This window comes from Hyperoodon ampullatus, assembly GCF_949752795.1.
Source record: "Hyperoodon ampullatus genome assembly, chromosome: 6".
In the NCBI taxonomy this organism is placed as follows: Eukaryota; Metazoa; Chordata; class Mammalia; order Artiodactyla; family Ziphiidae; genus Hyperoodon; species Hyperoodon ampullatus.
In genome coordinates this window covers 27,287,850-27,314,004 of record NC_136919.1, presented here as the reverse complement: position 1 = coordinate 27,314,004, position 26,155 = coordinate 27,287,850, and positions in this window count along the sequence as shown.

Sequence of the window (26,155 nt, the reverse complement as noted above, 5' to 3'; positions counted from 1 at the left end):
TTTGTATGAAAATACAAAAGACCCCGAATAGCCAAAGCAATCTTGAGAAAGAAAAACGGAGCTGGAGGAATCAGGCTCCCTGACTTCAGACTATACTACCAAGCTACAGTAATCAAGACAATATGGTACTGGCACAAAAACAGAAATATAGATCAATGGAACAGGATAGAAAGCCCACAGATAAACCCATGCACATATGGTCACCTTATTTTTGATAAAGGAGGCAAGAATATACAATGGAGAAAAGACAGCCTCTTCAATAAGTGGTGCTGGGAAAACTGGACAGCTACATGTAACAAAATGAAATTAGAACACACCCTAACACCATACACAAAAATAAACTCAGAAATGAATTAAAGACCTAAATGTAAGGCCAGACACTATCAAACTCTTAGAAGAAAACATAGGCAGAACACTCTATGACATAAATCATAGCAAGATTCTTTTGGACCCACCTCCTAGAGAAATGGAAATAAAAACAAAAATAAACAAATGGGACCTAATGAAACTTCAAAGCTTTTGCACAGCAAAGGAAACCATAAACAAGATGAAAAGACAGTCCTCAGAATGGGACCAAATATTTGCAAACAAAGCTACTGACAAAGGATTAATCTCCAAAATTTACAAGCAGCTCAATATCTAAAAAACAAACAACCCAATCCAAAAATGGGCAGAAGACCTAAATAGACATTTCTCCAAAGAAGATATACAGATTGCCAACAAACACATGAAAGGATGCTCAACATCACTAATAATTAGAGAAATGCAAATCAAAACTACAATGAGGTATCACCTCACACCAGTCAGAATGGCCACCATCAAAAAATCTACAAACAATAAATGCTGGAGAGGGTGTGGAGAAAAGGGAACCCTCTTGCACTGTTGGTGGGAATGTAAAATGATACAGCCACTACAGAGAACAGTATGGAGGTTCCTCAAAAAACTAAAAATAGAACTACCATAAGACCCAGCAATCCCACTGCTGGGCATATACCCTGAGAAAACCATAATTCAAAAAGAGTCATGGGGCTTCCCTGGTGGCACAGTGGTTGAGAGTCTGCCTGCCGATGCAGGGGACATGGGTTCGTGCCCCGGTCCGCGAAGATCCCACATGCCACGGAGCGGCTAGGCCCGTGAGCCACGGCCACTGAGCCCGTGCATCTGGAGCCTGTGCTCCACAACGGGAGAGGCCACAACAGTGAGAGACCCGCGTACCGCAAAAAAAAAAAAAAAAAGAGTCATGTACCACAATGTTCATGGCAGCTCTGTTTACAATAGCCAGATCATGGAAGCAACCTAAATGCCCATCAACAGACGAATGGATAAAGAAGATGTGGTACTTATATACAATGGAATATTACTCAGCCATAAAAAGAAACGAAATAGAGTTATTTGTAGTGAGGTGGATGGACCTAGAGACTCTCATACAGAGTGAAGTAAGTCAGAAAGAGAAAAATAAATGCCGTATGCTAACACGTATATATGGAATCTTAAAAAAAAAAAACGTTCTGAAGAACCTAGGGGCAGGGTAGGAATAAAGACACAGGCGTACAGAATGAACTTGAGGACACGGAGGGGGAAGGGTAAGTTGTGACAAAGTGAGAGAGTGGCATGGACTTATATATACTACCAAATGTAAAATAGATAGCTAATGGGAAGCAGCCGCATAGCACAGGGAGATCAGCTCGGTGCTTTGTGACCACCTAGAGGGGTGGGATAGGGAGGGTGGGCAGGAGACGCAAGAGGGAGGAGATATGGGGATGTATGTATATGTATAGCTGGTTCACTTTGTTATAAAGCAGAAACTAACACACCATTGTAAAGCAATTATACTCCAATAAAGATGTTAAAAAAATTTTTAATTCTACATTCTAATTATAATCATTAACTCCCACCAATATCTCTGTTTGTTTGTTATTAAAATTGCCTCAATTATAAAGGCAGGCAAACTGAAGCAGGAAATAAAGATGCAGTGAGTCAGTGCCAGAACCTAGAGAAGTATTCATGAGATTGGGTCCTAATTCTGTGGGGCCTTCAATTATTACCAGATGCTTTAATGGGAAGTTCCATCATATTGAATGTTATACGCATACATTTAATTTTGCTGCCTACATCAAAAATGCAAGTATTCAGTAAGCACATAATAAGTGTCTAGATGTCTACTGTAGACTTTGGGATTCAGAAGGTAGTAGATAACATAATCTCTGATCTCAAAAAGTTTACAGTCTGATTATAGAGGTAAATACAAAAATGATAACCCAGCAAAATGTGTGCAGTGATTCTCAAAGTACAGTTTGTAAGAATCACTCAGAAAGCTTGTTAACCATTCACATTCCCAGGCTCCACACCGAGACCCATGGATTCTAAGATCTGGGGTGAGTTTATTAATCTGCATTTTTAACAGCACCCACATAGGTGTTTCTAATCAATGCCCATGGTTAGGAGACCACACACTGAGAAATGCCAGTGGATAAGAGCTCAGACTTGGGAGTTAAACAGTCTAGGTTTGATTCCCAGCTCCACCCCTTCCCAGCTGGGTGACCTTGATTATATTACTAAAGTCCTCTGGGCTTCAATGTTCCCATCTATAAAAATGAAGATAATAATAGTACCTACATGTTAGGTGGTTGTAACATTGGTACCCAGTAAACACTTAGTAAAAGTGGTTCTTGTTTTTGTCCTCATTAACATTATTAAAACACTAGATATTGACCAAGTACTAATCAGTCTGATGTATTGATAGCTCCCAAAATTCAATGAATAAAATAAGAGTTCTGGATAAGAGTAGGGAAAGCTTTAAGGAGGAAGAGGAAATGAACTAAACATTAAAACCAATGAAAGATTTGTATTATCAAAGAAAAGAAATCCTGGAGGAAGGGAACATACTGAGCAAATTATCAAGGAAGACCAGAAAGAGCTGTGTGAGAACCAATAAAGGAAGCAGCCCCTGAAGTGGAGGGTCCCCTGAAAGTGGGAAGATAAGTGGCCAGAAGACTGAAAGCTCAGCAAGTCTGAAGTTCCCCCATCTCGTTATTTGAAACACCTGTTTTTTTAGAGGCCACTACATTAGGGATAGGCCCCCACATTAAGAGATAGGATATTAAAAGATCAATGTATAATAACTCTTCTTTTTACAAAAATAATCCTTTATTTATAAAATAAGTTATCACTCGGAACCTTAATTCATTGCCATGTTAACAGGTTTAAGACATTTCAATTTACTAAAGATAAATAATTCAGCCTTTAAATAAAGAACTATAAGGCTTTTTGAGAGCAAGGGACTATCTTACTCATTTTGGGGACCTCAGACTCTACCTAGCACGAGGCCAGGAATGTGCTAATAGCTCTAAAAATGAATGATTGTTCAACTAAATAGTTATATAAATACTGTTATGACATGAATTGGAATATCCATGAAAAAAAGTTCCTTTCCTTTGAGAGCTGCCACATTTATTTATTGTTCATATTCCCAAGTGAGGCTACTGCTTTGAAAATGCAACCAAATTTATTGTTTTCATTTATACTGAGTGTCCATAACTATATAAGCAGCAATAAATTAAATTAAATATGGTACATGCCAATAGTCAAGCTGGATAATTCAATTGAAAAATACACTGAACTCTCATTTGACTTCATAGGTATCTGAGTAACTTCATTAAACTCATAATTTAGTGGATGATGAAAAATACACAGTGCACTAAGGCACTAAAAGCCTGTCTTGTTTCTCTTCTCAGGCCTCTGTTTACATGGATTCTTAGAGGTTTGCTACTGGTTGCAACTTGATGTCCCAAACACGTGCACATCAAACATTTCTAAATGCCCAAAATGAAAATATCCCCAAACTGTTTCCCATTGCCCATGAACTTCTTTTCTGATTTATGGTATTTCAACTTCTCTGTCTTTATCTTGAGAAAAATAATATTAAAGGAACAAACGGGATAAGTTGACTTTTTTTCTTTGACTCTTCGAATGATGTCTTGAAAATTAAGTCATGACCATAAGGCACTCAACACATATGGGCCCAAAGTTGATGAGGGTATACACACTTCCCTCTCATAAAGGCTATCCATGTCCTGCAGACAGGGCAGTGTTGCTTATCACCTATATGGCACAAACTGAACGTAGATCATGGGAATCAGTAACCTAAGCAAGGGTATAATGTCTGTGTTGGCTATTAAGATTATCATTACAGTAGAAAAGATATGCCTTAAAAGAACCACAGCAGAAAAATGGGAATTTATCTGAAGTGATACTTTTCTACTACTATGCCCACAAAGTAATTACTATAATGAAAATATCACACTAATACAACCTGCAATCTTTGATGAATTAGAAAATGTGTCTTTGCTCCCACTACCATTCACTTCCTGTTTTTGTGAAGTGGGAATAAAATGACCAACTTAAGCTTCACTTCACTAATCTGATTCCGGTTAATGCCCCAAGGGGAGCTATCAGCATGTCTCTTCCAATTGCCTCCTAGGGAACAAGAGAGAAGCATTTGGCCTATTAAAAACAATGGACTCGTTCACTTCTCTGCCGGCCGGATGGGGACCCCGGGCTTCTGTTTACAACAGCCAGTTCATTCAGCTCTTTGATTACCTTCTATCAGTGTGTTCACAACTAATTCAAGCCAATATTGGGAAACAATGAAATCCACTGAAACTGAGCAGTTTTTATAGTCACACCTACCTAATGTCCCCCAGTCTATTTTCATGCATGTGTAATTAATTGTGTTCTATGCCAGTAACTCAAACTTTCGGCAACTGAGAGTTTGGTGGTAAGAGCTCTGGTTATTCCTTTGGAGTGAGCCAGGCCTGGGTTTATGTTCCAGCTTATATATTTGGTGGTTGAGTGACCTTTGGCACATTATTTAATCTCTCTGAAACTTGGTTTCTCTAACTATAAACAAAGATAATAATACCTCATAAGAACACTGATATAAAAAGTCTAATACATGGCATGTACTCAACCAGCATTAGTTCATTTATGAACACTGCTCAAAAATATGTTAAAACAACTATTAACATATCATCCCAACTTTGATCATATGGGACTTAGAGAATGGGAATGAAAACCAGACAATGAAGGGTTCAGAATTGCTGGGTTTTAGTCTTACCCAGATTAGGCTATCCCATAAGTTCAAACGGTAATTTGTTACAACAAATTAATTCCCATTAAGTACAACTTTGTCCTTATAAAGAAACACTGCACTTACATGAAGTATCTAAAAATAATCAAACTCATTGAAGTAGAGAGTAGAATGGTGGTTGCCAGGTGTTGGGTGGAGGGGGAAGTGGGAAGTTAATGTTCAAAGGGTATAAAGTTTCAGTTACGCAAGACGAATAAGTTCTGTAGCTCTGCTGGACAACATAGTGCCAACAGTTAATAACACTGTGCTGTGCACTTAAAAAATCTGCTAACCGCAAATAACAAATGCTGGAGAGGGTGTGAGAAAGGGAACCCTCCTGCACTGTTGGTGGGAATGCAAACTGGTGCAGCCACTATGGAAAACAGTATGGAGGTTCCTCAAAAAACTAAAAACAGAGTTGCCATATGACCCAGCAACCCCACTCCTGGGCCTATATCTGGAAAAGACAAAAACTCTAATTTGAAAAGATACAAGCACCCCAATGTTCACAGAACCACTATTTACAACAGCCAAGACATGGAAGCAAACTAAATGTCCATCAACAGATGAATGGATAAAGAAGATGTGGTACATATATACAATGGAATATTACTCGGCCATAAAAAGAATGAAATAATGCCATTTGCAGCAACATGGACGCACCTAGAGATCATCATACTAAGTGAAGTAAGTCAGACAAATATATGATATCACTTATATGTGGAATCTAAAATATGATTTAAATGAACTTTTTTTTTTTTGCAGTACGCGGGCCTCTCACTGTTGTGGCCTCTCCCATTGCGGAGCACAGGCTCCGGACGCGCAGGCTCAGTGGCCATGGCTCACGGGCCCGGCTGCTCCGCAGCATGTGGGATCTTCCCAGACTGGGGCACGAACCTGTGTCCCCTGCATTGGCAGGCGGACTCTCAACCACTGTGCCACCAGGGAAGCCCTAAATGAACTTATTTAAAGAACAGAAACAGACTCAGACATAGAAGGAAAACTTATGGTTACCAAAGGGGAAAGCTAGGAGAGGGATAAATCAGGAGTTTTGGATTAACAGATACGAACTACTATATATAAAATAAACAACAAGGCCCTACCATATAGCACATGGGACTATATTCAATATTTTGTTATAAACCATAATGGAAACAAATATGAAAAATTATACACACACATATATCTGAATCACTTTGCTGTACACCAGAAACTAACACAACATTGTAAATCAATTATACTTCAATTTTTAAAAATTTGTTACAAGGGAAGATAACATATTAAGTGTTCTTACTACCAAAAAAAAGTTGAGGTGTGGACACAAGGAAACTTTTGGAGGTGATGGCATGTTTATTACCTTGCTTCTGGTGATGGTTTCAGAAGTGGATACATAGGTTCAAACTCATCAAATCATGCAGTTTTGGGTACAACAATTATACCTCAGTAAAGCTGTTTTTAAGAAAAGAAAGAAGAAAAAAATAGGATCCCTTAGAAAGCCTTTACCATAGCAGGTACTCTCTACCCCAAATATGAAGAAGTGTATCTGGTCACTAGAAAGCTCTGTAGTCACCATTTACTGCTTCAGCTAACCAAAGGAACCTATTTTCTCTCCCTCTACCTGCCTTCCCAGTTCTTCCTGCCAGAGTCAGCTTAGACATCTCCTTCTCCAGGAAACAATCCCTCCAGCGCCCTGTCTCACATGCTCCTACAACACCCTGTTCATATCTCTAAGGTTGCACTTAAACCTTTCTTGTTCTTTAAGTCCCTCACCAGGACCATGCCTTACTTATCCTTGTATCCCCAGCACCTACCAAGCACATGTCTGGTACATGGCAGATGCCCAATAATGACTGTTGATTGACTGACCAGACACTGGCTTTACAGTCAAGGAGATGGAATCAAATTCTGGCTCTACCACTTACCTGTTCGCCTTTTCTGATTCTGTGACTCTTTATATCCTCATTAGTCATGCTATCTTACCAAATAAACAGAATTATGGAATAATACCAAGAGAAACAGGGATTGCATTTGCTTTCATATTCATAGTCACTGCACTGAAGCACTGTCACTGAAAGTTACTGCTTCTAAATATTGGCAGAAGCAGTATGACACTTTGAACTAGACATTTCTTCTTCAAAGAATCATTTGAGTAGTCTCTCTTATAATGAGCCTGCACCTTTGCTCTGGCAGAAGAATATAATATAAACATTTGTGTTTTACCAAGTCAGACCCCTCAAAATATCTGTTGGCAACTAGGGCTGGTTTCTGGGTGGAAAGGTGGACCAATTTGCATATTGCATATTCCAAGAGAGGATGGTCTAATCCCCCAAACCCTGCTCCCTGACTCAAAGTCAGGAAGACCCATGAGGGCAGAGCAGGGTAGTCCAGAATAAGGCCCATAGGAAAGAAAGAAAAGCCCTCTGGAATAAAATTACCTGTAGGAAGGGGTAGTCTAGGTTAGCGATCTAGGCTTGATAGGCCTGAAATGTGTAAGCCAGGAGACCTGGTAATGGCACGATGTATATTGATAACGGAAGTCTCTGAGGACACAGCCATCCTTGTGCAATGTTGTGTTTAGAAGACCTCTGAGTGTAGACTAAGGCAACAGTGATCTTGGAGCCCAGTCATGAACGACCATAGTGTTTTATACTGGTACCTGGAACATTATTATATTGCAAAGGGAAACATCAGCATCCGTGGGACACTATAGGACCCAGCTTCAACAGCAGTGCCACGAGTTAATATCAAATGAATATCAGACTTCCCACTACCCTCTGATTCTGGCATTAGAAGGAAAAATAATCCTTTCTCCAATTTGGACAAAGTAAACCTTCAGAGTTCTCGTAAACTTTTACATGGGAGTATAGCCCTCAAGGCAAACACTGGACATCCTCCTACTAGAATATCTGAAGTCTTATCCAATAAACTTAACAAAATTAAGATGATATGACCATATTTGTACCCCGAATTAAAAAGTAAGTTATACTGGTTATGCTGATGCAAAGGCAGGATCCACACAGCCCAGTTTGAAGAAGGGGCAACATTAGCCTATTGAAGAAGCTGTGCTGGCGGGAAACATGTATCTCTCAACACACAGAGTGTCTACCTTCTGAACCCAGACATTTAGTTGATTATCTTCTATGTTAGATTTCCAGATAAGGTGAAAATCTGGGCATGTCTCATTCCTGGTGCCAATTTAGATTATTAAAAAAAATATTTAATAGGGAAAAGTGTGTGACATCATCACACAAAAAACACTGAGGTATTTCAAACTACTCTGCTGAGGGAACTAGATGGAAGGAAGGGCTGACCATTCCCATGACTTCTCTCATGTGTTGGACAAATTTACATAAGAAGTAAGTGGAAGAGAACTCAGTAGAAGCCATTGAAAGGGAAAAGCAATTGAGGGAGGCAAAGATGGTTGTGGGCCATCACGTGTCATAATGACTTCCCACTTGAGCCCTTGGAAAAAGCATGGGTGCTAGAGACCACATCAGGCAAGGACCTCAGGAGGGGCTTACTCCTAGCTCCCATCTAGGGAAGACTGCCATGCTTGACCACAGACAGAGGCACTGCCATAGTGAATTCATTTTGAGAGCAACCCTGACACACCAGGAAAAGTGACACTGCCCTTGTGGAAATCTGACTGCCACAACCAACATGGAAATAAATGCTGGTTCTAGCTCCCACTATCTCCCTACTAGGATGCTAGATCTCTAGACTAGCTGGCAGCTCAAAGCTTCAGACCACCTAACCTGTTCCTTTTTTCTTTCTTCTTTATCTGTGCCTGAAATATTCAAACATGGATCCATGTTCCATCAGATCCATTTCAACTATCAGTAGAAGACAGGTAGTGACATTTCTCTGTAAGATATAGAAACCAGGGGGAAAAAGTATCACCAAACATGTAATGCAATAAAGCAAACCAAATGAAAAGGAACAACCTGGGGAATCAGAACAAGAGCACCCCTTTGAAATATGTGACCACAAAGAACAGGAGAGGATTTTAGACATTTACCAATACATGATCTCAAAAGAAGAGTAGAGAAAAAAAGCACACATAGATGAAACCACAACAGACTATTAAGAAGTCACAGTAGCCTGGCATCAGAAAAAAACAACATGGTAGTGAAAACACTACCATGGATACAGTGAACAGCTGATTGGATCCTTCTAAAAATGTAATCAGGATTATACAGAAGTCAAGCTCAAAATATTCTCCCACAAATAGAAAAGAAATTGACTAACAGGTTAATTTAATGAAAGAAAAGATAAGATACATGGGGAGATTAGGATTGTATCTACAGAAGTAATGTCATATGTAAAAACAAAGAGAGAGACAAAGAAATAACTCTTTAAAATTAGAGGCAAATGTCTTAAGATGAAGAATTGATTTTGCAAATCCCAAAGCCTAAAGGAGTACCAGGCAAAATTATTTAGACATAATCTAGATAAAATTTTGAACTTCAAGATTAGTGGGAAAATATGCAAGAATACAATCAGAAGTGAAATATCAGATTGGTCTCAGTCTTTATCAACTGAACTTTAAGGGAAAAAAGTTTATCGTACCTACTCAAGTAGTTATCTTCAAAGGCGAAAAAGAAATTTCAGACATTTAAATATTCTGAAATTAAAACACACATGAACTCTTCATGAAAAGAAATGTCTAGAGTATATACCACTAAAAGATACCAAAAATTCAAGAAAGGGAAAATTGAGATTATGAAAGAAAATGGTTCATGAAATATACTCTAAATAGTTAACATATACACACACAAAATTAATGCATATGTCAAATTATCATTTAGAGGCTATATATTGCCCAATATAAAAATAGTAATTGTCTAACAATCTGAATTTACAACAATTTACAATAAAAAGCAGCAAATGGGGAGAAAAGGGAAGAAGTAAAGGCATACCGAGTTCCTCATTTTCCACAGGCAGGAAAAGGCTCAGAATGTTGCTCCTCTCTCACCAACTCCAAGTTCAAAGTCATATTAGTAGCTTGAAGTCAGCCATGGGGGGCAGCATTCATACCACAGAAATCAGTGAATGCTACAAATAACTTTTATTTTTCAGAGAGTCACTACTGTCCCACAGGATATAGTCAGCGAGGTGCTCTTTTCTGTGTGTGTGTGTGGTATATCATACACAACATAAAATTTACCATTTTAACCATTTTTAAGCATGCAATTCAGTGGCATTAAGTACATTTACAATGTTATGCAACCATCATCACCACCATCCATCTCCACAACTTTTCCATTATCCCAAATAGCAACTCTGTACACACTATACAGTAACCTCCCTTCCCCACTCCCCTCAACTCCTGGTAACCACTATTCTACTTTCTGTCTCCTCTAAATACCTCATGTAAGTGGACTTACACAATATTTGTCCTTAGCATAATGTTTTCAATGTTCATCCACGTTACAGCATATGCTAGAATTTCCTTCCTTTTTCAGGCTGAATAATATTCCATTATATATGTACCACTTTTTTATCCATTCATCCATTAATGGAAGTGGATACTTTTTAACACTTGTTCATAAATAGAAAAATATGTTTAAATAATAAAGATCAGTAGAAACTCTGCACTTCCTGCTAATAGAGCACGTGCATTCTTAAGCAGTTACCAGGAAAATAAAAGATGAGAACATACTGTTACCCACTATCAGTAAAATGGGTCATACTCCCTCACTGACATATTCAAGGATCCCAACATGTTGTGTGGAAGCCATACCCACCGAGACTCTTGGTCCAGAAGTTAATAAATGAATAACACACATGTGACAAGCACCTATTCAACATCAGACACTGTGCTTGGTACAGTCACATGCATCATCTCATTAATCCTCAGGAAATAGAGATTCTCCTTGTTAAAATCCTACTTGCAACCTTTAGGCCAACTCAGTGTACATCAACATTTAAACATTTTATTGAAACAAATGAACTGGCTTCCTTGCTATCTAGTCTAGACTGGACTGACAATAATCAAGGGGATATGTATACCTAAACTGTTTCTATATTTTCATAGCAGAAAAACCAGACTCACAGAGGTCTGTTGATGGGAATGGAAGATAACAGTTTCAAGCAATTTCTGCAAGTTCAGGATATTTGTACTCATTTTACAACAATACAAGGGAAAAGGCCAATTGTTTCTGCTTTCCAGATAAGGAAAAAGGCTTAAAGTGGTCACATGACTTACCAACGCAGCCAAAAGGACATGAAGTAGAAGGCAGTTTCACCAGGAACTGAAAACCCAGTGTCTAGGGAATCAAACTACCAGATAGATTCAGAGCTGTGGGCAGTAAGCAACTCTCATGGAGCTGCATGGTTTCTCACAGCCATGGCCACCATCAGGGGCTGGGGTGGGATTGTGTCTCAAGGTACCTAACTGCGGATAGGGGCTGCCCAGGGGAAGATGTGGCCTCAAGGGATTCAGGCAAACAATACGCTCCAAACAGTCCCCTAACTTTGCCCTTCTGTCTTTCAAATCAAACAAACCAGAAAGGTATAAGTCAGTGGTTCTCAACACTGGCTACACAATGGAATCACCTGATCAGTTATTTGAAAGCACTGACACCCAGGCCACCCAGACAAACTGCAGCAGAATCTGTGGGAATGCAGCCAGGATTGTGAGCCACTAATGCAAAGTCACAACTTTTAGTAAGGGACCCCAAACTTGGATGCACCTGCATCAACTATGAAGAGGCTCCTACCTCTGCTGTAACTTTTCTAGTGATCATCATTCCAGGGAGTAAAGGCCAGAGAGAGGATGAACAGGAAATGGAAGGATGGTTCATAAACTGAACATCACAATGATGGTTCATAAACTGAACATCAAAATGAAAGGAAAGCAATGCAGGCAACTTTACGAACAATAACCAAGATTAAACCAGGAATTCAAATTTAAAATGGAAATTGGCTAAATCCTCCACTGGTTTCATTTCCCCCACTCAGTTCTTTCTGCTGTTTCTGATTTTGTTGTCTCTCTAGAGGTGATCCTCGTGGATTGTGCCAAACAAGCTTTTTCTGAAGATTCACTGCTGTTAAAATACTTCCTAAGATTACTCTGCCTCAGTGGGATTATTCAGAGGATTCCCAATCCATTGAGGTAGCAAACTATATAAACTTTGGAATATTTGGCTGCTGTAACATTACAGTTAATAATACACTGTCATCCCACAAATGGGCTATAAGGGCAGACACCCTGAACAGCACAAGATATTACTAAGTTTAATTGGCTGGGTGCCAATGCTGATTAGCATGGGCAATTTTTGTCACCTCCCAAAATAAATGCCCAGTTCACTTTAAGAGTGAAAAATAAGAAACAGGTGCTAGTCTGAGCTCTGTGCTATCCTTGAGAAGGTAGAAAAGGAAAGTGAGCTAGCAACTATGAGACACTGTGTGAACTGCCTCCTGGAAAAGAGAAGCTGCTATGGGAAGCTTTGGCCAAACCTAGGGTAGCTATGGTGCTATCTACTCTTGAGGTGTTAGCAGATGAGGCATCCATTATGGGTGAATTGTGTCTCCCAAAATGACACTGAAGTCCTAACCTCCAGTACCTGTGAATGTGACCTCATGGAAAGTACTGAATAGTTGCAGATGATCAAGTTAAGACAAAGTCATTGAGGGAAGGAAAGGGCTAATACAATATGACTGGTGTCCTTCTAAAAAGGGGAAATTTGGACACAGAGACTAATGTTTACAGATGGAAGATGATGTGAAGACAGAGAAAACGCCATCTACAAACTATGGAATGCCTGAGGCTGGAAGCTAGGAGAGTGGCATGGAACACATTCTCCCTCAGAGCCCTCAGAAGGAACCTACCCTACTGAACTTTGATTTCTGACTTCTAGCCTCCAGACTGTGAGATAATAAATTTCTGGTGTTTCAGCCACTGAGCTTGTTGTGCTTTGTTACAGCAGCCTCAGGGAACTAATGCAACATCAAAAGAAAGTATTGGTTCATAACCTGGTAGACCAGGACTTTGTTGGTGGCACAGTGGTTAAGAATCCACCTGCCGATGCAGGGGACATGGGTTCGTGCCCGGGTCCGGGAAGATCCCACATGCCATGGAACAACTAAGTCCATGTGCCACAACTACTGAGCCCACATACCGCAACTACTGAAGCCTGAGAGCCTAGAGCCCGTGCTCCGCAACAAGAGAAACCACCACAATGAGAAGCCTGCACACCGCAACGAAGAGTAGCCCCTGCTTGCTGCAACTACAGAAAGCGCACATGCAGCAATGAAGACCCAACGCAGCCATAAATAAATAAATAGATAGACAGTAAGATAAATAAATAAATAAAAACCCGGTGGACCACTGAAAATCAGACCACTAATCCAGAAGCCTAGGGAAAAAGAGGTTCTCAAGGTATGATGCCAAAGAAGGGAGGCAAGAGGGCTGATTAGAGAAAGTTAAAAGGGTGGTGGGAACAAGACCAGGAGCAAAACCAAAGAGGAGATTAGGTTCACTCCATAAGCATGGACCAGGTACTGTTCCAGGTGCTGGGGATACAAAAGTGAATAAGGAGTCACATGTCATCTGTGCCGCTAGGCTTTGGTGGATGTATAGTGCTGAGACAGTGGTAAGCAAGGTGCTTTGGGATCAGAGAGGTGGGGGATGCTCACAGAGCAACCTGGGATTTCAGGAAGACTTCCTGGAAAACAGGCCATCTAAGCTCAATCTGGAAGGATAAGAAATTGACAGGATGGACCAAAAGATGTCTGTTTTCATAAAGAATCCAGGGGCCTCTTGGTACCATGTTGACAATGTGTAATAGGATGTGATTTTTTTAAAAAAAAGAATGAGGTACCACTTTCACATATACACTTGAACATAAACACCACAGTATGGCACCTCCAGAGCTGGAGAGTACCCACAGTAATAACCAGCAGCAAGGAGCCATGTTACAGAGCAGAGGGAACTGTGGCCAGTGGGAGTAACTCACCCTGGCATATGGGGATATGAGAGCAGAAGAAAGGGGAATAACACTGCACATGCCATGTGGAAACCAGATGTAACTGTTCACGGAGCATGTGGGACACCCCACCCCACTGCCACCTTGGAGAACTACCAGAAAAACATAGAGGACTTTGCAGGGGCTCCTGACAGCAAGTGGGAGCAAGCCAGAGAAGCCAGAGTAAAAATAAAAATAATAAGGATCTCATGGGGTTGTCATAAGAAATGAAGAAAGAATAAATAACATTTCAAAGCAACTGAGATATAGCACCCCCACTCCATCTATCAATGTTTTGCATTTGTCCAATCTGTCTTGCATTTACTGTATCATCTTGTGTTAATTTATCATCATTATCATTTACCAATATTCTTTTCTTGAAAGCAACCTATTTTGGGAAGGATGCCTCCATATCACAAATGAGGCTAATTTAGTGACTCCAATGAGTGGTAATCTACCGGGGAACACAACGGCTGCGGGTGCGAGCACAGACAGGCACGGTGTGGACCCCCTTTGTGCTGCAGTGCTCTGCTAATTGGGTCAAATGGAGGAGTTGGACGTATTCTCCTTCTGTTTTCCTAATGATATTAATGTCTTCATGAGGTTAATCAAACTGCTAACACGGGCCAACTGTGAATGGCTTCATGTAGACTATAAAACCATCTATTCCGAGTCCTATGCAAACGCTAGGGGTTATGATTGCTGTGGTGGTTTTGTCTATTTATTGTGTATAACAACGGGGCTCTGTTCCTTCTTTTTCCCTCTAAGGGCCAGAATCGAAGACCACTAACTTGATCTGGCACAGGGTTGCCTAGACTGCTAGGTGGACACCAGTTGGGGCCTGTTTAAGGCTAGAGCCCTGGTTTGGTCCTATCCTTTATGGTCTCTACTGCCCCCTGCTGGCCTGGAAAGGGAGGAGCAGCTCTGCAGCACCCCCTTGGGAGATGGAATACACCAGAAGACAAAATATGGACAGCTACTATTTACTGTCACTTACTATATGCTTTCTAATTTAATACATATGACATTCCCGTGGCGTACCTACTGCTCTTTTACAGATGAAGAAACCTAGGCTCGAGTAGTAAAACAAGTTCCCAGAGAACACAGGGCTTGTGAGTGGCAGATCCAGGACAAAGTATAAATCTGTCTGACTCACAATTATTGTTACACTCCCACTGAAGACATGCTATAGTGAAAAGTACATGTACTTTATTTTTCTTAATTTTTTTAAACATCTTTATTGGGGTGTAATTGCTTTACAATGTTGTGTTAGTTTCTGCTGTATAACAAAGTGAATCAGCTGTATGTACACATATATCCCCATATCCCCTCCCTCTTGCATCTCCCTCCCACCGTCCCTATCCCACCCCTCTAGGTGGTCACAAAGCGCCGAGTTGATCTCCCTGTGCTATGTGGCTGCTTCCCACTAGCTATCTATTTTACATTTGGTAGTGTATATATGTCCATGCCACTGTCTCACTTTGTCCCAGCTTACCCTTCCTCCTCCCAGTGTCCTCAAGCCCATTTTCTACGTCTGCGTCTTTATTCCTGTCCTGCCCCTAGGTTCTCCAGAACCTCTTTTTTTTTTTTTAGATTCCATATATATGTGTTAGCATACAGTATTTGTTCTTCTCTTTCTGACTTACTTCACGCTGTATAACAGACTCTAGGTCCATCCACCTCACTACAAATAAATCAATTTCATTTTTTAAGGCTGAGTAATATTCCATTGTATATATGTGCCACATCTTCTTTATCCATTCATCCGATGATGGACACATAGGTTGTTTCCATCTCTGGGCTATTGTGAATAGAGCTGCAATGAACATTTTGGTACATGTTGTGCTTTTCTAAGAATGTGTCCATTTCTTCCAGGTTGTCCATTTTATTGGCCTATAGTTGCTTGTAGTAATCTCTCATGATCCTTTGTATTTCTGCAGTGTCAGTTGTTACTTCTCCTTTTTCATTTCTAATTCTATTGATTTGAGTCTTCTCCATTTTTTTCTTGATGAGTCTGGCTAATGGTTTATCAATTTTGTTTATCTTCTCAAAGAACCAGCTTTTAGTTTTATTGACCTTTGCTATCGTTTCCTTCATTTCTTTTTCATTTATTTCTGATCTGATCTTTATGATTTCTTTCCTTCTACTAACTTTGGGGGTTTTTTGTTCTTCTTTCTCTAATTGCTTTAGGTGTAAGGTTAGGTTGTTTATTTGAGATGTTTCTTGTTTCTTGAGGTAGGATTGGATTGCTATAAACTCCCCTATTAGAACTGCTTTTGCTGCATCCCATAGGTTTTGGATTGCCGTGTTTTCATTGTCATTTGTTTCTAGGTATTTTTTGATTTCTTCAGTGATCTCTTGGTTATTTAGTAGTGTATTGTTTACCCTCCATGTGTTTGTATTTTTTACAGATTTTTTCCTGTAATTGATATCTAGTCTCAGAGCATTGTGGTTGGAAAAGATACTTGATACTGGGCTTCCCTGGTGGCGCAGTGGTTGAGAGTCCGCCTGCCGATGCAGGAGACACGGGTTCATGCCCCGGTCTGGGAGGACCCCACATGCTGCGGAGCGGCTGGGCCCGTGAGCCATGGCCACTGAACCTGCGCGTCCGGAGCCCATGCTCCACAACGGGAGAGGCCACAACAGTGAGAGGCCCGCGTACCCCAAAAAAAAAAAAAAAGATACTTGATACAAGTTCAATTTTCTTAAATTACCAAGGCTTGATTTGTGACCCAAGATATGATCTATCCTGCAGAATGTTCCATCCATGAGCACTTTGAAGAAAGTGTATTCTCTTGTTTTTGGACGGAATGTCCTATAAATATCAATTAAGTCCATCTTGTCTAATGTGTCATTTAAAGCTTGTGTTTCCTTATTTATTTTCATTTTTGATAATCTGTCCATTAGTGAAAGTGGGGTATTAAAGACCCCTACTATTATTGTGTTAATGTCGATTTCCCCTTTTATGGCATTTAGCATTTGCCTTATGTATTGCATTGCTCCTATGTTGGGTGCATAAATATTCACAATTGTTATTTCTTTTCTTGGATTGATCCCTTGATATTATGTAGTGTCCTTCTTTGCCTCTTGTAATAGTCTTTATTTTAAAGTCCATTTTGTCTGAGAACTGCTATTCCGGCCTTCTTTTGATTTCCATTTACATGGAATATCTTTTTCCATCCCCTCACTTTCCGTCTGTATGTGTCCCTAGATCTGAAGTGGGTCTCTTGTAGACAGCATATATATGGGTCTTATTTTTGTATCCATTCATCCAGTCTATGTCTTTTGTTTGGAGTATTTAATCCATTTACATTTAAGGTAATTATCCATATGTATGTTCCTATTACCATTTTCTTAATTGTTTTGATTTGTTTTTGTAGGTCTTTTCCTTCTCTTGTGTTTCCTGCCTAGAGAAGATCCTTTATAATTTGTTATAAAGCTGATTTAGTGGTGCTGAATTCTCTTAACTTCTGCTTGTCTGTAAACGTTTTAATTTATCCGTCGAACCTGAATGAGATTCTTGCTGGGTTGAGTAATCTTGGTTGTAGGTGTTCCCTTTCATCACTTTATGGCCTACCACTCCCTCTGGCTTGCAGAGTTTCTGCTGAAAGATCAGCTCTTCACCTTATGGGGATTCCCTTTTATGTGATTTGTTGCTTTTCCCTTGCTGTTTTTAATATTTTTTCTTTGTATTTAATTTTTGATAGCTTGATTAATATGTGTTTTGGCATGTTTCTCCTTGGATTTATCATGTATGGGACTCACTTTGATTCTTGGACTTGATTATTTCCTTTCCCATGTTAGGGAAGTTGTCAACTATAATCTCTTCAAATATTTTCTCAGTCCCTTTCTTTTTCTCTTCTTCTTCTGGGACCCCCATAATTCGAATGCTGGTGCATTTAATGTTGTCCCAGAGGTCTCTGAGACTGTCCTCAATTCTTTTCATTCTTTTTTCTTTATTCTGTTCTCTGGCAGTTATTTCCACTATTTTATCTTCCAGGTCATTTATCCATTTTTCTGCCTCAGTTATTCTGCTATTGATTCCTTCTAGAGAATTTTAAATTTCATTTATTGTGTTGTTCATCATTGTTTGTTTGCTCTTTAGTTCTTCAAGGTCCTTGTTAACCATTTCTTGTATTTTCTCCATTCTATTTCCAAGATTTTGGATCATCTCTACTATAATTATTCTGAATTATTTTTCAGGTAGACTGCATAGTTCCTCTTTATTTGTTTGATCTGGTGGGTTTTTACCTTGCTCCTTCATCTGCTGCATATTTCTCTGTCTTCTCATTTTATTAACTTACTGTGTCTGGGGTCTCCTTTTCACAGGCTGCAGGTTCGTAATTCCCATTGTTTCTGGTGTCTGCCTGCAGTGGGTGAGGTTGGTTCAGTGGCTTGTGTAGACTCTCTGGTGGAGGGGACTGGTGCCTGTGTTCTGGGCAGTGGGGCTGAAATCTTGTCTTTCTGGTGGTCAGGGCCACATCCAGTGGTGTGTTTTTGGGTATCTGTGAACTTAGTATGATTTCAGGCAGCTTCTCTGCTAATGGGTGGGGTTGTGTCCCTGTCTTGCTAGTTGTCTGACACAGGGTGTCCAGCACTGGAGCTTTCTGGCCATTGGGTGGAGCTGGGTCTTAGTGTTAAGATGAAGATCTCTGGGAGAGCCCTCACCAATTGATATTACATGGGGCTGGGACGTCTCTGGTGGTCCAGTGTCCTGGACTCAGCTCTCCCACCTCGGAGGCTCAGGCCTGACACCCAGCCAGAGCACCAAGACCCTATCAGCCACACAGCTCAGAAGAAAAAGAAGGGAAAAAAAGGAAGAATATAAATAAATAAATAAAAATTAAAATAAATTTTAAAAAAAATAAAAGAAAAAGAAAAAGAAGAGAGAGCAACCAAACCAATAAACAAATCCACCAATGATAACAAGCACTAAAAACTAAACTAAGATAAACATAAAAATCAGGAACAAATCAGTCACAGACAGCAAACCCCAAGTCTACAGTTGCTCTCAAAGTCCACTGCCTCAATTTTGGGAACATTCATTGTCTATTCATGTATTCCACAGATGCAGCATTCATCAAGTTGATTGTGGGGATTTAATCCACTGCTCTTGAGGCTGCACGGTGATATATCCCTTTCTCTTCTTTGTTCGCACAGCTCCTGGGGCTCAGCTTTGGTTTTGGCCCCACCTCTGCGTGTAGGTCACCCTCAGGCATCTGTTTTCTGCCCAGACAGGAGGGGGTTAGAGCAGCAGCTGATTAGGGCTCTCTTGCTCTCTCAGGCTGGGGAGAGGAAGAGGTACGGTAGTCATAATTGGAATGAGGGACAAGCCTGTGGCGACAGAGGCCGGCGTGACATTGCAACAGCCTGAGGCACACCATGTGTGTTCTCCAGGGGAAGCTGTCCCTGGATCATAGGACCCTGGCAGGGGCAGGCTGCACAGGCTCCCAGGATGGGAGGTGTGGATAGTGACCTGTGCTTGCACACAGGCTTCTTCGTGGCTGCAGCAGCAGCCTTAGCGTCTCATGCCCATCTCCAGGGTCCACGCTGATAGCCTCGGCTCGTGCCCATCTCTGGAGCTCGTTTAGACGGTGCTCTGAATCCCCTCTCCTCACGCACCCTGAAACAATGGTGTCTTGATTCTTAGGTAGTTCCAGACTTTTTCTCAGACTCCCTCCCAGCTAGCTGTGGTGCACTAGCCTCCTTCAGGCTGTGTTCTCGCAGCCAACCCCAGTCCTCTCCCTGGGATCCGACCTCCGAAGCCTGAGCCTCAGCTTCCAGCCCCAACCTGCCCAGCGGGTGAGCAGACAAGTATCTCAGGCTGGTGACTGCTGGTTGGCACAGATCCTGTGTGGGAATCTCTCCACTTTGCCCTCTGCACCCCTATTGCTGCGCTCTCCTCTGTGGCTCCAAAGCTTGTCCCACGCCACCCCCATCTCCGCCATTGAAGGGGCTTCCTAGTGTGTGGAAACGTTTCCTCTTTCACAACTCCCTCCCAGAGGTGCAGGTCTCATCCCTATTCTTTTGTCTCTGTTTTTTCTTTTTTCTTTTGCCCTACCCAGGTACGTGGTGAGTTTCTTGCCTTTTGGGAGGTCTGAGGTCTTCTGCCAGCATTCAGTAGGTGTTCTAGAGGAGCTGTCCCACATGTAGATGTACTTCTGATATATTAGTGGAGAGGAAGGTATCTCCACGTCTTACTCCTCAGCCATCTTGAAGGTCCCCCCACCATGTACTTTAAAACAAGATAAACTTGGGTTTTGGGTTTAATTCTCCAAGTTAAGAGCTGTTTAAGACAAAGCTTAAACAAGTTATTACATTTATTTTGTATTATAGAATGTGAATCATCGCACCTACCTTGGAGGATTGTTAGGAGGGTTAATTATAAAGTAGGCGAAGCACAGGACCTGGAATACAGTGACTGCATAATAGCTGGCAGGTGCTACCTGGGGCCAGAGACAGAAAGTGGATAAGGATTGGCCTTCCTGTGGCTCAGTGGTTGCTTCATTCAGGTTCTGGAAGGTTTGTAACTCAAGATCCAGGCTCGAAAAAATACTAAAATGCTCAAATAATGATGTCAACACATCTGAATAGCTCCTTAACACTTATAAACCACTTCTGTGTGTATTTTATTTGATCTTCACAAATATATACCTATAGATGCATAAATATTCCACAATTGAGAAAACTTACAATATGTCCAGCATTACACTAAGTACAGAAAATACATGATCAATACTTTGCTGTACACCTGAAACTATCACAACATTGTTAATCAACTATACCCCAATATAAAATTAAAAGTTAAAAATATAAAATAAAAAAGGAAAAATATAAATTAGATTATCGAAGCTATAAGAAAAAAGAAAATACATGATTGAATTCCATCTTCATAACAACCCCATAGGTTGGTTTAATATTTTCCCCATTGTCTAGATGAGGAAACTGAGGCTCAGAAAGGTTAAGTCACTTTCCCAGAATAACACTGTACTAAGTAGCAGAGCTGACTTAAACGCCAGTCCATCTGTCCACAGAGCTCATTTCTCTCAATCAGCAGGCTATGCAGTCTTTTTCTAAAGTAGGCCGGGCAAGCATTACATTTTCACTATATACATGAGAATACTGTAACTCATATAAGTGTAAGCAACCTGCTCAAGGACTCACAAGTTCTATTTTGGGAATATTAAGACTGAATGGTGGTGTCTGCAATGAGGAGTAAGTTCCTTATCTCTGAAAAAGATCAGAGTGAGCTTAGATGATCACATTCCAGGTATAATACAGGTAACACTTATGAATCAAATAAATTGTACGCTTTATTTGCCTCTAAGATTCTTTTCAAACCTTTGCTTCTATAACTTCATTCTTAATGTAGAGAGACTCAAAGTCTTAAGACTAGAAAAAATTTTCAATTAAGATAAAGATACTTTGGCAAGAGAAGGTTCCAGGTGTGTTAGGTCTGCAAAATAACAGCTGGAGAAGAACTTTGTGAAGCTAGTCATTGTCCAAAAGCATTAACATCCAAAGATAAATTAATAATAATGGAGAAAATGAATTATTCATTAAAACTAGAATGAGGTTAGGAAAAAAAATTATCTCTGCAAATCTGGCCCAGCACTTTCACTATAAATTAAAATCTATGATAAATCACAAATAAATTGGATAGACATCTGCAGCATAAATTACATTACCAAAGAAAAACTGCACATTTGGGGAATTTTACGAACATGGAAACCACCAAGAGAGATAGCTTTCCTTGCAGATTGTTTAATGGATTAATTTCTTATTTAAAACCTTTTAAAGAACAAACATGATGCCTCCCGTTCATTAGCTCCTTTTGAATATTAAAAATTTTCTAAGAACTGGACTGTGAGGACAGGTATCTTCAGCAGTAAGTCCAGAAAATGTCATTGCCATAATGTCAGATAAGTAAGGACATTGCAACACAGGGACTAGACTGCATAACTACTATGTCTAAGCACAAATTTATCAAGTTATGGATACAAGTCTGAAACTTGTAACCATGGCATGTAACATATCCGTTTAGTTATAATTATGAAAGTCATAAAATCAGAATAGAAAGGTCTTTATGAATATGAATTTTCTCATCTTTAAAGATGGCTTAGGTTTCTATATATCTCAATATCTGCTTTGTATTTAAAATGAACAGTGAGAAGAGTGTAAATAATATACAAATACAAATAAAATGCATTATTTTTTTAAGTTATATATAAAAGGAAATGTTTAAAAATTATTGGAGATCTTGCTATTTAAAATAAACCTGTGGGGACTTCCCTGGTGGAGCAGTGATTAAGAATCTGCCTGCCAATGCAAGGGACACAGGTTCAAGCCCTGGTCTCGGAAGATCCCACATGCCGCAAAGCAACTAAGCCCCTGTGCCACAACTACTGAGCCTGTGCTCTAGAGCCCACGAGCCACAACTACTGAGCCCACGTGTCACAACTACTGAAGCCCACGTGCCTAGAGCCCATGCTCGGCAACAAGAGAAGCCACCGCAATGAGAAGCCTGCGCACCGCAACAAAGAGTAGCCCCTGCTCGCCGCAACTAGAGAAAGCCCACATGCAGCAACGAAGGCCCAATGCAGCCAAAAATAAATAAATAAATCTATTTTTTAAAATAAATAAATAAAATAAACCTATGACTTGGCCCTTCTCTTTTATTAAGTGATAAATAATTTACTGTTCCTCAGTTCCTATTGTTTTATTTTTATTTTACATTTTTATTTTTCCTTTTATTGTAAAAATTTATCTTTCTTCAACCAAGACTTTTAAGGTGAGAATGTGTATTAACTGAGGAAAGTTTGCCTTAAATACAGACTTTCCTGCTTTGGAAGAAGAGTTATCACTTCTGTGACCACAGCATGAATGAAGACACACTTGGCCACTCAGCAAAACCGGCCCAGGAAGTTGCCTGCATCTCATAAACCACTATGGGTCACAACAACACAAGAGCAAGACAGGGAAATGGCAAGTGTCCAGGAACTAAGAAGGAAACCTCCCATCTATTGTGAGATGCTTTTAATATAGGGGGCAAGGGGTTGTCATCTTGACAAACAATGGACATCCCAAACTCCCAGCCTCTCCTCTCCAAACCTGTGCCATCTCCTGATCAATTAAGAGGCATGATTTTATCCTACACACCATACCTTTCACAGCTTATTATTTCTGCTCTTTCCCATCCCTGTTGACGGCATGATATGTATGACTTACCTCTGTCTCCCACAGTGAGTCTCTTGGTAAAGAAGCAAACAAAGCTATTTTTTTAGTTGTCCACTGAGACGTATAGAAACCCGGAGTTAAGAGAGATCTAGAAGAGCCAAAGCAGACGCAGGTACTCTCCATACCTTAGGTTGGACAATGACCCCTGAAGCAGGCAAATGGGTCCAGGGTGTTCATGTGTCAGAATAAAGCCTTACCTTTCTCCTAGCAAGGAAGCTTGCAGAACTCAGCCAGTACAGTAGCTAACAGGGCACAGGAAACAGCCAGCCTCGATCGCATCTATAAAACAAGGTGATTGCAAGGGTTATGAATTGGCAACCCCTGTGCTGACTGCTCTGTGTTTTTCAAAAAGTGGAATTTAGTAATCTTTAAATGGGGTACATGTCCTCCAGGCAGCCAGGGCCCTGTCATTTTTTTTTTTTTTTGTCTCATACCTCGTCCTCCTTCATATACCTGTGATACCAATCCAGCCCTGAAAGCATTCGAGGTTGAAATTAAAGACTCTTAAGGAGTCTTTCCCAGTCTTTAAAAGAATCTAGTGTTTTGACCCAGGCAGCCACAGCTAATGCTCCCCTGTTGCCTCTCTACTTGAGAATCTCAGCTTGAACTTCATTTTGAAAATGAGGAAACAGATAAAGGCAGCCCAGCAGGAGGAAGGAAAAGCATGTGTTAAAATGTGGCACTGTGAAGCATCATGCCACATTCTACAAATGCAAGCAGCTGGGCATGATTAGACAAAGGGTGTAGGGGGAGAAGTAGGGGAATAGAAAAATTGAGGTGAGATGTGTTGCACGAGGCAAATATTGAAAAGAGTTGTGAGCTAAGCTGAAGATCCTGAACTTTGTCCTGAAAACTGAAGGGAAATGGCAGAAAGGGGGGGGGGGGGCGTCGTTGAAGGTTTTTAACTCATTGAATTTCTATTTTAAGCCTCTATATTTTGGAGGCCGCAGGGAAGATGGACAAGTATCAATACTTTCCCCACCAGCAAAAAGTACTTTCCCCATCAGTAAAATCAGCTGGTGTAGATCAATGCTGGTTGCATATTAGAATCACCTGAGACACTTGTAAAAGTGCTGCTAACCTAGCCTCACTGCTAAGAGATTATTTAATTGGGTTGGGGGAGGGAGGCAGGTAAGGTATTTTTTAAAGTATGATAACCTCAAGGACGCTTCTGCCTCTGAAATTCTATCAACTGTGTCAAAGAAGGCTCTTACCATCTGAAGTGAAATGTGGTAAAAGCCATTTCCTTTGCATCTTCAGACCCCAAATCTGGAACGAGGTTTGGAAAGCACCTCTAAACAGTTCATATCATTCTTCAAGTTGGTTTTATTCTTGGGCATATCAAGTCTCTCCCTAAAACAACATAGGATTATTTTTTTTTAAATTCGTGGTGGATAGATTTTTTTTATATAAATTTATTTATTTTATTTATTTATTTTTGGCTGCGTTGGGTCTTTGTTGCTGCGTGCCCGCTTTCTCTAGTTGTGGCAAGCGGGAGCTACTCTTTGTCGTGGCACACGGGCTTCTCATTGCAGTGGCTTCTCTTGTTGCAGAGCACGGGCTCTAGGCGCACAGGCTTCAGTAGTCGTGGAGCACGGGCTTAGTTGCTCTGCAGCATGTGGGATCTTCCCGGACCAGGGCTTGAACCTGTGTCCCCTGCATTGGCAGGCAGATTCTCAACAACTGCACCACCAGGGAAGCCCTATAGGATTATTTTAGAGAACAACTGCAAACATCTATTTTAGACTTTCACACTGTCAAATCATTTAGATGTGAAAGAAAACCAGCACCTCCCAAGTAAACAGAAAGCCAACATGAAATAATAGGCAAAACTTATCCCCACCTCATTAAGGATTGTTTTTAATCAATCAGTTAATAGGCATGTATATATAAAACCTTAGTCTTTGTTATACGTTCCAAAATGAGTTATTCCAGCATGGTAGATGAGCAGGCTCCCTACTCATTTTCTGCCTCTCTTTTCCCCTACCTGAACCTGAGAACGCCTGCTTGCTTGCTTGCTTCTTTTTAAAGCTATTATTTATTGAGCATGTCCTATGAGCCAGGCATTTTGCCAAAGACTTATTTCAAATAAGTTAGTATTTATCACCTTTTTATTAATGAGTAAACTGCAGAGAGGAAACATAACTGCTCAAGGACACAGCTAGTAAGAAGCAGCACCAGAATCTGAAGTTCTGTCTCCTAAGGTCATGAACTTCACCATCTCCCTACACCATACCGCTATTCATCCCCACTCTCTAATTAGATCTTGTCTCCCTCCCACACCCCCACACTCCCTACCTTGACCTGTGGAGCAGGAGTCCACCTGGAGTTCAGTGAAGGTATGTGAAGAAGTCAATTAAGAGTAGACACAGGCACGGGCTTCCCTGGTGGCGCAGTGGTTGAGAGTCCGCCTGCCAGTGCAGGGGACACGGGTTTTGTGCCCCGGTCCGGGAGGATCCCACATGCCGCAGAGCGGCTGGGCCCGTGAGCCATGGCCGCTGAGCCTGCGCGTCTGGAGCCTGTGCTCCGCAGCGGGAGAGGCCACAGCAGTGAGAGACCCGCGTACCAAAAAAAAAAAAAAAGAGTAGACACAGGCACACAACCTCAGATCACCTGCTCCTCACTTGGGCGATCTCTCAGATTGCTGTCAGTAGGGCGCCCTCTGCTGCTCATGATGCCGAAGTGGGTTAGGAACAGAGGACCGTGAAACTTCAGAGGGCCTCCTTATACAGAGCTGACCTAATCTTGAGACGAATTTGTCCTTTTTAAACAAAACTGTACCTCCCCACCATAAAGAAAACACTCCTGCTCCATAGGTCAA